The sequence below is a fragment of the Heterocephalus glaber genome, unplaced genomic scaffold (genome assembly GCF_053883595.1).
Source record: "Heterocephalus glaber isolate CG9 unplaced genomic scaffold, H.glaber_assembly_v1.0 deba00001479, whole genome shotgun sequence".
In the NCBI taxonomy this organism is placed as follows: Eukaryota; Metazoa; Chordata; class Mammalia; order Rodentia; family Bathyergidae; genus Heterocephalus; species Heterocephalus glaber.
The window spans coordinates 10,411,077-10,423,329 of NW_028258316.1; the positions used below are offsets into that span (position 1 = coordinate 10,411,077).

At 39.4% G+C, this 12,253-nt stretch overlaps 1 protein-coding gene and 1 long non-coding RNA gene across 18 annotated transcripts in view; one reads left to right on the plus strand and one right to left on the minus strand.

The window, feature by feature from the left end:
- Positions 1 to 12,253, plus strand: part of Nr6a1 (nuclear receptor subfamily 6 group A member 1) — a 226,261-nt gene that overhangs the window by 139,162 nt on the left and 74,846 nt on the right. The window lies entirely within an intron of this gene.
- LOC110350178 (uncharacterized) lies at positions 1,836 to 11,372 on the minus strand. 2 transcript variants are annotated; one of them, XR_015439750.1, is made up of 3 exons: positions 9,359 to 11,372; positions 9,128 to 9,247; positions 1,836 to 2,913 (listed from the first exon to the last, which is right to left on the minus strand). It is a non-coding gene; the product is annotated as an uncharacterized LOC110350178 (long non-coding RNA). The 2 variants fall into 2 exon arrangements; XR_015439749.1 differs by having other exon boundaries at positions 1,836 to 7,181.

Genomic DNA, 12,253 nt, shown 5'->3' on the forward strand with positions numbered 1-12,253 from the left:
ACTTTATGCTTCATAATAACCAAGAATGGTAAGGATGGTGTCTCTATTTTATATGAGAAAAATTTGAGACTTGTAGCAATTTAGTAACTTGCCCAAGCTTCAGAAATAGGAAATAGTAGAGCAAGAATTGGAAACCAGATCTGTCTGACCTCCGAATCCATCTCTTTCCTCTATCTTAGGCGCCTTCCTCTGCTTTTAAGAAGCTGATTGGAGGAACTGGAGTGGTTAGGTTTATTTGAATGGTGTCATTATTTACTTACACATGTACATGTGCAGAATCATACCTCAGTACTCATCATTAATTCATTCTGGAACTTGTAATGAGTGCCAAAACTAATGAGTACTGAATGCATTTTTCCTGTAAGAATAATGTAATTAGAACTTTCATATTTTACTAGGCTAATATTAACCTTTACTAGGCTAATATAAGCTTTTTAGGCTTCGTGGTATCCTAACCTTGTCATCCATGATTAGAACTTAAAATGCACAGAAGTGCTATACAAAGCAACAATGAGGACTGTGAGGGTTCTACACTTGTTTTGAGCTACTGTGAGACTGATGCAAGTGGCAAGTGTGGAAACATTTCTCCTCAAAATGGGAGAAGCACTGTGTTTGATGTGTTCTGAAGCTCAGTACTGAGGGTGTGTGTGTGTGTGTGTGTGTGTGTGTCTGTCTGTCTGTCTGTCTGTCTATTTTGAGACAGTCTCATTATGTTACCTAGGCTGGCCTTGAACTCTCCCTAGCTGGGACTATAGGAGAGTGCCACAGCACCCACTTCCAAATACAGTTTTTAAGGACTTTAATTCTTATTATTGTATTATAAAATAGAATTTACATAGAACTGTGTGTTCATAAATATTCATTTTGGTCCACAAATATTATTTGAAGGTTTCATTAGTTTCTTGATAACATGAATGAAAAAAGTCTGGAAGACATGGTTTACTACTTTAGAGTTACAAAATGTTCATTTGAAAAGGCTCTTGGGGCTGGGGATTTAGCTCAGTGGTTTCACAGCCTGCTGCACAAGCGCAAGGACCTGAGTTCGATCTCCGGTACAAAAAAAAAAAATACACACACACACACATATGAAAAGGCTCTTGATTATTTGTTCACAAAGCATTTGCAGTCTAAGAAAAAAATAAAATGAAAAAACAGTGTGACAAAGTTACCCTAAAAATTGGGAAAAAAATATCAGTGTCACCAGAGGTTAATTCTTACCTTATGCCAGTGACTATTTTTTGGGAAACCCATGCAAGTGATTTAGAATTTGACAGGCAAGATTTATTCCTTCAAACTGGAATAACTAAGAAGCTACAAATACAATATTTATCCAACATTATACACAATGATGTGTTACATTAAGGTGGCAGGAAGACACTGTTGTAGTCCCCTAGAAAGTTAGAAGAGGCAGGGTATTTTCCAGAAAGTGAGGGTCCTACGAGGCAAGACTTTGAGCCTTTTCAGTTAGCTTTGCAAAGTGGCTGTGAGAAAAGGGGGCAGCTCTCAAAACTTACATCTGCCCACTTAAAACAACACTTGACTCTTTTTTTGAGACAAGGTAATGATGTATTTAAACCTGTCCTTGAACTCTCCATGTAGCCTAGGCAGGCCTCAAACTTATGACAATCCTTCTCACTCAGCCTCCCATGTTGTACTGCCACGCCCAGCTTTGGACTCTCATTTTCTGACCCTCATTTTCTTCACTGGTAAAACAAGGTTAATGATACCTTCTCACAGTTATTCTGAAGTCATCATCTTAAGTGGATTTATTTTTAAATGCTCAAGATGAGGAAATGTGTTTCGAAACTACTTGAATTACAACATTTTACCAGTGATGTAATTCCAACAGTAATTATATTTAAATAACTCACTGTCACACCTTGTTTTTAAGAAAATATCTTCTCATTATACAGTTGGTTTCTATATGGCCTATTTTAATGTGGTTAGAGTTGATTTAATTGGCCTAATAACAATTCTGGTTTCATTACTGATCATTCTGCAAGTTCCTGGCCTTGGTTCGTAGGCTTTGTACAACAGTGGAAAATGTTGAATTAGCTTCCCTTTTTAACCATATTCATTTGTGGAAAGAAGAATGTGAAGTATGGATCCTGAGAGGCCATCTGAGGTGGGAAGAAGAAAGCATTGCAGAAGACAGGGACTTCTTTCACCTGGCTTTGGCTTGTCACTTGCAGCTGAGGTGGTCAGCACAAAGAGGATGTGCTGGCTTGTTAACATTAAAAACAGTGGCCAGGCTGGAACTGATAGCACACACCTATACTCTTAGCACTCTGGGAGGCTGAAGCAGAAGGATTGTGAGTTTAAGCTTAGCCTGGACAATTTAGGGAGACTCAAAATTTTGTAGATGGGCTGAGAATTGTAGCTCAGTGTGAGAGCCCTGTGTTCAATTCCCAGTACTGCGGGGCAAGGGTGGTGGTGGTGGTGGTAGTGGCAAATGGCCAAGGACTGGGGATGTAGCTTAATGGCAGAAGGTTTGCCCTAGCATCCATAGGCCCTGGGTTCAATCCCTAGGACCACTAAAACAAAACAAAGGCCAAACGGTGTCCCTGACAACACTCCCGTAAATACCCCATCATTTCCCCCACCTACGTTTTGTTCATTGGGTCCACAGCATTTTCCGTTGCTCTCTTTTTTTTGGTATTGGGGGTCGAACTTGGGTCCTTGTGCTTGCGCAGCAAGCGGCGAAACCACTGAGCTAAATCCCCAGCCCTTCCGTTGCTGTCTTTAAAAAAAGATCACCTCACTCTATTTTACGAACATACTGTTCTTTAATCCAAACTTTTGCTAGAATGGAACTGCTCACTTTGTCATTCTGCTGAAAGCACCTTAGCCTGTGTATTTTCAAAGCCTTCTGTGATCATTTCTTGTTTTCTGCCTTTCATGCTTTTTGCCATCCTGCAAAAGGGAAAATGGTACATCATAGTTCATCATTCCCACCTTTTCCTTTTTAAGTGAGTAGAGATTATTTGATATGGCTATTTTGTAGTCAGATCTGGGTTCTTATCCCAGTACCACCTACATTCTAATTGAGAAAACTAGACCAATATCTTAATTTCATTACTTGCAGAAATGGTAAACATTGTTTCAGAGGTGTTGAGTGTTGAATGAAACGATATATGTAAAACATTCAGTTGAATTGCAATGCAGTGCATTAGTATTTGGGAAATGCTTACTCTTTTTTTTTTGGTACTGGGAATCGAACTCGGGACCTTGGGGTTGCTAGGTAGGCACCAGCACCACTGAGCTAAATCCCTGGCACAGGAAATGCTTACTCTTGTATCCTTTTCTTCCAAAAGCATTTTCTAAATAGAGCAACATTAATTCCTGCTCTTATCCAGCAAATATGTGTTAATCACCTCCTATAAAGATAGCTTCTCAGTAATCCTTTGTCTTTAAACTCCATTTTATTATTGGGAAAAGCATTTTAAGTTCCAGCTAGGTGGCCTGAAAGTGACTTTGGGGAATATATATAATTTGTAAGTCAGGATCTGTCATGCTGGAACAAAAATAACTCTGAAAGATAAACCTCTGGATTTTATTTATCTATGATATTTCTGCCTTTTAATAGTGCATAGGATAATCACTCAATTCTAAATAAAACTACATTGTAGATTTATTAGTCAAGGTGTTCAGAGAAACAGAACCAGTATGGTGGGTGGATGGATACATGAATAGATGAGATTTTTAAAAAGGAATTGGTTCACATGATTATGGGGGCTGACAAATCCAAAATCTGCAGGAAGTATTAGCAGGTTGGAGAGCCAGGGCTGCAGTTACATCTTGGGCTTGCAGGCCAGGCACCCAAAAGAGCTGATGTTGCAGTTTGAGCCCAAAGGCAGTCTGTTAAACAGTGTTCTCCTGTACAAGGGAGGCTGATATTTTGTTTGTTCTATTCAGGCCCTCAGCAGATTAGGTGAAACTCACCCACTCTTAGTTAGGTATAGTGCCTATAATCTCAGCACTAAGGGAGGCTGAGACAGGAGGATTGCAAGTTTGATCCCACCTGGGGCAACTTAGTAAGACCCTGTCTATGTATGTATGTATGTATGTATGTATGTATTCAAATATATATTTGAAGGGCTGGGAATGTAGCACAGTGGTAGAGTGGTCCTGCATTTGACTTTCCAGTACCACCACCACCTAAGAAAGAAAGTTAATCTTATAGAAAAACATCTTCCAAGAGATACCTGGAATAATATTTGACCAAATGTCTGGGAACCTTGTGGTCCAGCCAAATTGATACATAAAATTAACCATCACAATAGATTTAATGAAGAAAACACTAGATTTAATGAAAAACACGTCCTAGAGATTTTAACAATATTGTTATTATTGTTGTGCCTCTTAATAATAGTAAAATGGCTTTTGCTCTTTCCGGTATTTTCTCACATATGTGATCTTAACTGACCTTCACAGCAGCTTTTGTGAGGTTATCAGAGGAGAGATGTAACTGCATCTGAGGTAATAGGATGCTAAAACGCAGATGGGGAGACACGCATGAGGTCTCACAGGAAGTGAGCAGCAGAGTTACAATTTGGCTAGGTCCTGAAACTTCACACCCAGACATTTCCTCCTTGGCCATGCTGTCTGTGGCACTGGGGGTGATCTGGAAAGAGTTTGTCTTGTGGCCTTTCTTGTAATAGGTATTACATTTCTCCTCAAAACCATTTTATGATAGAAAGTTAACCAAATACATATTGGCAGAATTTAAGATTTTGTTTTCAAATGACTTTAATGATACCCTGAGGTTGAAAAAAGGAAAGGAAAAAAGTTAGCAACAGAAAGAGCAATGTCAAAAAGTAATTAGAGCAGGACAAATGGATTGTGCTGCCACGTTCAAGGCTGCTACTTCTGTAGGCAGTGAGAAGGAAGGGCACTAATGTAATGTGATGGATCTGGAGCAAAACCCAGGCATCAAGTGAACTGCTGGGACTCAGCCAGTGGTGAGGCTTATATCACAGGTTTGACAGAATAATCTTTGATATCTGAGTTTCATGTTTTTTTGTAAACTAATTGTTTTAAGGGACCTATTTTCTTGATTTCAGCTTTTGGGAAATGATCCATGGATGGACCTGTGAAGGTAGTCATTGCGTTCTAGGATAACTCTTATCACAGAATTCTGCCCTCCTTGCACATTCCCAAGCTGGACAGGTACATGATGTTGACAGGGCTTTTGGAAGAATCAATACCTAAAATGAAACTAGATTGAGTGGCTGAATAGTACTTGTACAGAGAAAAAGTAAAACAGTAAAGGAGCCTTCTCAGTCTTCAGCTTGGTATTAGAAAATGGCCTGGAAAAGTTCAAAAGATAGTAACGCTGTCATCTGTCTTGAGGTCAGGATATTTTGATTTGCTAGCCAGTTGACCTTTAACTGTGATCCTGTTGTTGCCATGGAGTACAAGGAAACTGCCACAGCCCTCAAGAAAATAGAACTTCTAGGGCCAGGGATTTAGCTCAGTGGTTTCGCTGCCTGCTACACAAGCGCAAAGACCCGAGTTCGATCCCTGGTACCAAAAAAGAAAATAGAACTTCTTTCATTTGCCTGGAAGGAAATCTTCATAAAAGAAGAGTGGTCCGACTCTCCCCTGTGAGTCACCATATCCTTGAAGTCTGGCTAACTGCTGCCACTATTATGGCATGGTAGTTAAGAGCTTGTGCCTTAATACCTATACATTTACTATATATGTCTTAGGGGTTCACATTCTAATTCTGCCCTGTATTAGCTGTTTGACCTTGGATAACTTACTTAATCTCTCTTAGCCTCAGTTTATCTCTAAAATAGGAATAGTAAACTACCAGACTTATAAGATTGTGGAGAGATGATACACACAAAGCATTCAGTACTGGTGGCACGCACGTAGTATTGGCCCAATAAGGATAGAAGACAAAGTATGGAGAGGAGGAGAGAAGCTTTATGTTGTCTACCCAGTAGGCATCAGTGGGGAGTTAGACATCCATTCTTTAGCTCTCTTATCTAAACAGATATAAATGGTTTCCCCTCAAGACACTATAGTACACCTGAGATAAGACTACAGTGGTTAAATCAGACTTTCCTTACTTAATACTCAGGATAGGGAGGAGAAATTAAGACAGAATATTATGATTCTAAATAATTTGACCCACAAGGTATTTCTTAGTCCTCTGGAAGGAATTATCTTTTCTTCCTCGGTCTTGCCTTGCCTGAACTGGCCCCCTTCCTCCCTCCGCCTTCCCCTTCTTCACCCCTCTGACCACTCAGAACTCACCAGGGGTCAGGATTGATACCTTGCATCACATCTCTATTTTCTTCAACCCACTTCATTTTGACAAGTCTTTCTGCTCTCAAGTCCACACTCTGTAGTGGATGGGCTGATATGAGGAGCAAAGAGAACCCTGCTTCCCTCCTTAGAGACGGACCTCCTATTTGGCATACTGGGGAGGGAAACATATTTCTGGACCTTTGGCAGTTTTCTCTTTCTGATGCTGAGTTCATAGCCCCCTTTTTACAGTTCTATAGTTTAATCACATTCTGAGTCTTCAGAGGGGCCTCAACAATTATTAGTTTACGGAATTTTTTCCCAAGGTTCATTTATCTATGCATAGACCCTATTTTAAAATCGAACCCCCTGGTACATTGTGCCCTGTGACTGCAGGATCTGCGTCTCGATGAGAAGTCCTCTCATGTCTGAAGTCAGAGTTGAGTTGAGTTTCCTGGTTTTTTCTTAGGTTTTCCAGTGTTTTTCTTGTTTTATCCAGATTTTCAGTTAACAGTTTAAGAGCCTTGATCTTTTCAGCAGTGATCAACAGAAAATACCAAGGAAACTTTGCTATTCTTCCCATCTGAACCAATTTCCCCATCCAAAAAATAGGAATAAGAGAGATCACCCACATTGTCAACCCAGCCTATTGTGAAAGACACAGGATTTTACTTACAGAACCAGTCCTTTCCTGTTGTAGTCTCTGAACCTAGTCAGTGTAGAATAGAGAAGGGGAAATACTATTTGTTGTTAGGCTTGTACTAGGCTTTCATTGTTCCTTAGTTGCTTGCCTGGTGCTGGGAAAACTGGTGGTGATGGCAGGTGCAGGTACCCTTTAATACTTTTTAGCAAAATGGTAGCCAAAAATGAGCTGCCTTTCCTTCTACAACCAAAAAATTTGTGTATGTTTGAATTTCTCGCCAGTTCTGTATAAAATGAAATGGAAGATAGATGCATTTAGAATACATCGAAATTAAGCTTTAAAAAATTTACAGTTACTCCTCACAGAAATAAGAGGCATTTATTTATTTATTTATTTATTTATTTATTTATTTATGGTACTGGGGATCACACTGAGGACCTTGCACTTTCGAGGCAGGCAGCGGAATCACTGAGCTAAATCCCCAGCCCCTAGAAGAATTTATTAAATCTTCAATATGTGCTGCCCATCTTATGAGCTACCAAAAAGGACATTTCTTCTTGCTTCTGTGAATCTGTATGTATCCACGATAATCTCACTTTTAGACAGACTGTGTAATGGGGGAAAAATCATCTTTTAAGTAGGATTTGTTAAATGCACATTTATTTAGAAGGTAAAAAGCAGTGGACTTTGGAAGAAAAAAGCCCTATCCGGGGCCGGGGATTTAGCTCAGTGGTTCTGCTGCCTGCCTCACAAGCGCAAGGACCCAAGTTTGATCCCTGGTACCAAAAGAAAAAAGAAAAAAAAAGCCCTATCTATTAATATACAGTTATCGAGTGATCACTGATAATTACTTGTGGACTCAATTCAGGAGTTGATTATTATGAACAATGCTACCATGAACGTTCACATGCAAGTTTTTGGACATATGTTTTCATTTTTCTTGGGCATGTTTTAATTATAAAAAGTCTTATTCTGAAAAAGTCTTTATTCAGAAGTATAAAACTTGGTAAATTAAAGTTGCCTTTCCAATTCTTCTTCCTAGAGGTGGTGAAGTTAGTAATAAGAAGTACCACCTGAGTGTTCAGTACATTTGTTATATGGCAGGTACTGTGGTGCTGTATACACACATATATATATATTTTAATTAATTTATTCCCTATGTACATGAAATAGCTAATTTTCATCATAATCCCATGACGCCCTCTCCCTGTTTTACAGATGAAGAAACTAAAATTTGAGGATTACATTGTAAAGTCACACTTCTAGTAAGTGGCAGAGCCAGAATTAGAACCTGAGCAGTCTGATATTTATTCTTTCAGACTTTCCAAAATACGCAGTTTTTAAAACATTCTTTTTCTTTTTGCAGTGCTCTGGGACTTAGGGACTTGAACAGGGCCTTGTGCATGCTAGGCAACCCTTGTACCACTGAGCTACATCTTCAGCCCACTTTTTTCAATGAATAAAAATTATATACTTATTTTATTTTGTAGCTCGTTTTATTTTCTTGACTTGATTGTTTTATGATAGGATTTATGGATTTATTATTTTTAATGGCTGCATCAATGGTGAATATGCCCTTTGTCTAATTCATTTTTGTGTTAGTGGACATCAGATTGTCTTCTCTTCATGAATGGGGTTGTAGTGAATATCTTCATATAATAGTTTGCTTATTTATGGAATTACTTTTGTCATATAAAATCTTAGAAGTAGAAATTCCAGATACAAGAATTTATCCATTTGAATTCTGGTGGTGAAAAATTCCTCTCCCAACACATGCTGCTAAATAACTGTCCCCATTCTCCTATCTCCTCACCTCTGCAATCAGGGTGTAAGAGAACCAACTTTTTTACTCTTATTTCTGTGATATCAGTCATTTAAATGTTCCAGAGAGATATTAGCTTATCAGGGAGAGACAGTGGAGAACAATTGCTAAACCAACCCTTTGCAGCCTCTAGTGATAGGTAAGGTTGTAGTATTTCTCTTAGCCCTCAAACTGAAACAGTGGAGTAGCACGCACTTTAGATCAGATTAATTTAGGACAACTCACTTGGTTGGTGACCTGATAGGAACACTGTTTAGGACATTTCCACCAGAGCTATTTCCACTTTCTTAGACCTATAATGTAACTGCTGTGGATTTATAGTTAACCTTTTATCTCATTGTTCCCTGTAGTAGCCCTGTCTTGCCCCAACCTGTTTATAAAATATAGCTGAGAAGAGAGAACAAGACCTTGGATATCTGATGGATAAGTATGCTTGCCCTTTGCGTTCTTTCCTTTAGTAGAAATTGCCAAAGTGAGGTCAGCAACCTAATGTGTTTCAGTATCTCCAGGAGGGCCCCATCGTGGTTCTAAAAGCATCAAAGACACAGAGTATTAGATATTACTATTTGTAAATAATCCTTATTGTCTGGCAGGAGCTAGGCTCTGCCGTAGATCCCAAATCTTGAGACTGACCTTACCATGCCTTGTGGATTTTGTCGTTTCCTTCTCACTGCCAGGTCTGATATCTGCATCCTGAAGCGCTGTTAGTCTGGGGAATGCTGCCCTCTACTGGTGGGCCGAAGCACACGCACAGCAGTTTGCGGGGATTTGATCACTCCGGGAATTGACAAAGCTGTATGAAGCTTGAGTCATAAAATCTTTCTGTAGTAGCCAACTTTATGATCCAATGAAGACCTTTTACTATGAAATAATTTTGCAGCGTTAGAAAATATCCAGGAAGGATCTAGGGTGAACGGAGCGCGGTGCTGAGGCCCCTCAGCGAAAAAAATGTCCGCCCGAGGAGACCCACCAGCTCTGTGAGGGGACCGCAGCCCGCTCGGAAGAAGGCGGCCGCCGAGCCCGCCCGCGCGCGTCCGGAGGGAACTTTCGCTGGAGGCTGGACCTGCGAGAAGTGACCGAAGGTGAACCCCCAACAACAGCGCATGGCTGCGATAGGGACCGACAAGGAGCTGAGCGACCTGCTGGACTTCAGTGCGCCGTTTTCCCCACCTGTTAATAGCGGGAAAACCAGACCAACGACTCAGGAAGCAGTCAGTTCAGTGGATCAGAACTTAGAAGATGATGTAACACTTTCCACCTTTCTTTATGAAGCCAGAATTAACCTGATTATGTAAACGAGGCAAACAGTAAACAATAAATGAAGGACAAAGAAAAACTATGGACCAGTTTACCTCATGAACATATTGCAGAAATCCTAAAAAAAAAAAAGCAAGTTAAATTCCACTGTTCATAAAAGGAAAATCATAATCAAAACAAACTATAGCTAACATCATACTTAATGGTGAAGGAATGAAAGTTTTCTTCCATAAACAAGAACAAAGCAAGAATGTCTGCCCTTAACCTCTCTCCAGTTCAGTAGTTTACTAGAAAATCCTGGTCAGCATTAATATGGCAACAAAAGGAAATAAAAGAGGAGGAGATTGGGAAAGAAGAAATAAAACTGTTTCCATTGACAGACAACATGATTGTCCCAAAGAATCTTCAAAAACCTAGAGTTTAGCAAGGTCACGGGATATAAGATACACACCCATTCCCATCCCAGTCTTAATTCTCTATACATTTGGCCCTCCATTTCTTCAGGTTCATTGTCTGCAGATTCAACCACCATGGATTAAAAGTATGTGAAAAAAAATTGTGGCTGCACTAAGCCCTTTGTTGTCATATTCCCTAGGGAATATAATATAACATTTATATAGCATTTACATTGTCTTAAGTATTATAACTAGTTTGGAGATGATTTAAAATATACAAGAGGATGTGTATAGGTTGTATACAAATACTATGCCATTTTTAAAGGAACTTGAGTATCTGTGGATTTTGGTATTTGTGGAGTTTCCTGGAAGCACTCTTGTGGATACTGAAAAACCACTGTCTAGCAATGTACAATAGGAATATGGAATAACAAGTACTATTTACAGTAGTTCCAAAGGAACAGATACTTAGGTATAAATATAACATACATATACACTTCATCTGTATGCTGAAATCTAAATACAATGGAAGGAAATCAAAACAGACCTAAATGTAGAAGTATACTATGTTCATATAAAAGCTGTCATTCCTTCCCAATTTGATTTATAGATTTAATACAGTTCCAATAAAAATTCTAGCAGTATAGGAGCACAGGGAATCTGACATCGAAATTTAGATGGAAATGTAAAGAAATTAGAATATTCAAAAATTTTGGAAAAGAAGAATAAAATAAAAGGATTATACTTTGTGATTTTGATATAGTGTAATTTACAGGAAGTACTGCACTGTGAAGGGATACAGATGTATTCTCCCCTGCCCTCCCCTCCTTTGACTCCTTTCTGTATTTTGGGGCATAGGATGGAGTACTAAACAAGAAAACATGGTTGTCAGTCTAGCATGTCATTTCTAGAGAATCATATGTAGATGTATTCTTATCCAGAAAAGAAAATAAAAGTGATTTGAAAGAAAAAAAAAAAAGAAAATATCCAAGTGTCCATACTTTCATTGTGGCATTATCTGTAATGGCAAAAGAATAATATCTATGTGTCTAGTGCTAGTTAATTTTGTTTCCATGAAGGGGAATGACTTATAACTGCTAAAATTGACTACTTACCACAAAACAACAACCAGGCAGAATATACCAGTTCCAGCCATGGAGGGTATATCTATGTAGGATGAGGGCTAATCTCTGATCTTCAAAAGGAGTTGTCAAAACTGAGATGTATTCTTTTGTGGTGGATTAACTAATGGTCAACTTGTAATGCCCTGCTGAACTAAATCAGTGTGGTCTGGGCATGGAAGACCCACCTGAAGATTGTTGCCAATGGCATAAAAAGAGAACTAAAGAGGAAGATCTTGGGCTGTTGATTTTGTAGGAGAAGCTTGCTGCGGATGGTTTTCCTGATGCGAACTTGGCTGTTCTCATCATGGGAGTTCTGATCTTCACCGTGAGCATCGCTTCCTGTCTCCCGTATACATCCCTCAGTCTGGTGGCACAAATCTTTTACCCTACCGGCACAGGTTTTCTGGTTTCCACCACTGGCCTTTGGGCCTTCCTAGTGCACATCCTTGATGGAAACAAGCATGAGTTATTGCAGTGAGCTCTAGGCCACTGGCTGGACTCGTGGAGGATAGTGCCTTGGACTCTAGACCTTCGGCTGGACTCGTGTGGGACATTGCTGTAGGATCCAGACCCTTGGCTGGATTCTTTGGGTCTCTAGTGCGTGGCTAGATCTCTTGGACTCTTCTACATTTGACCTTTTGGAAGACTATTATAAAATAATCCTATAAATTATGTGTCATGTATTAGATCTATTCCCTTGATAACCCTGACCACAATACCTTTGTATTGTTAGTAAACACTGGGAACAGAAAGATTA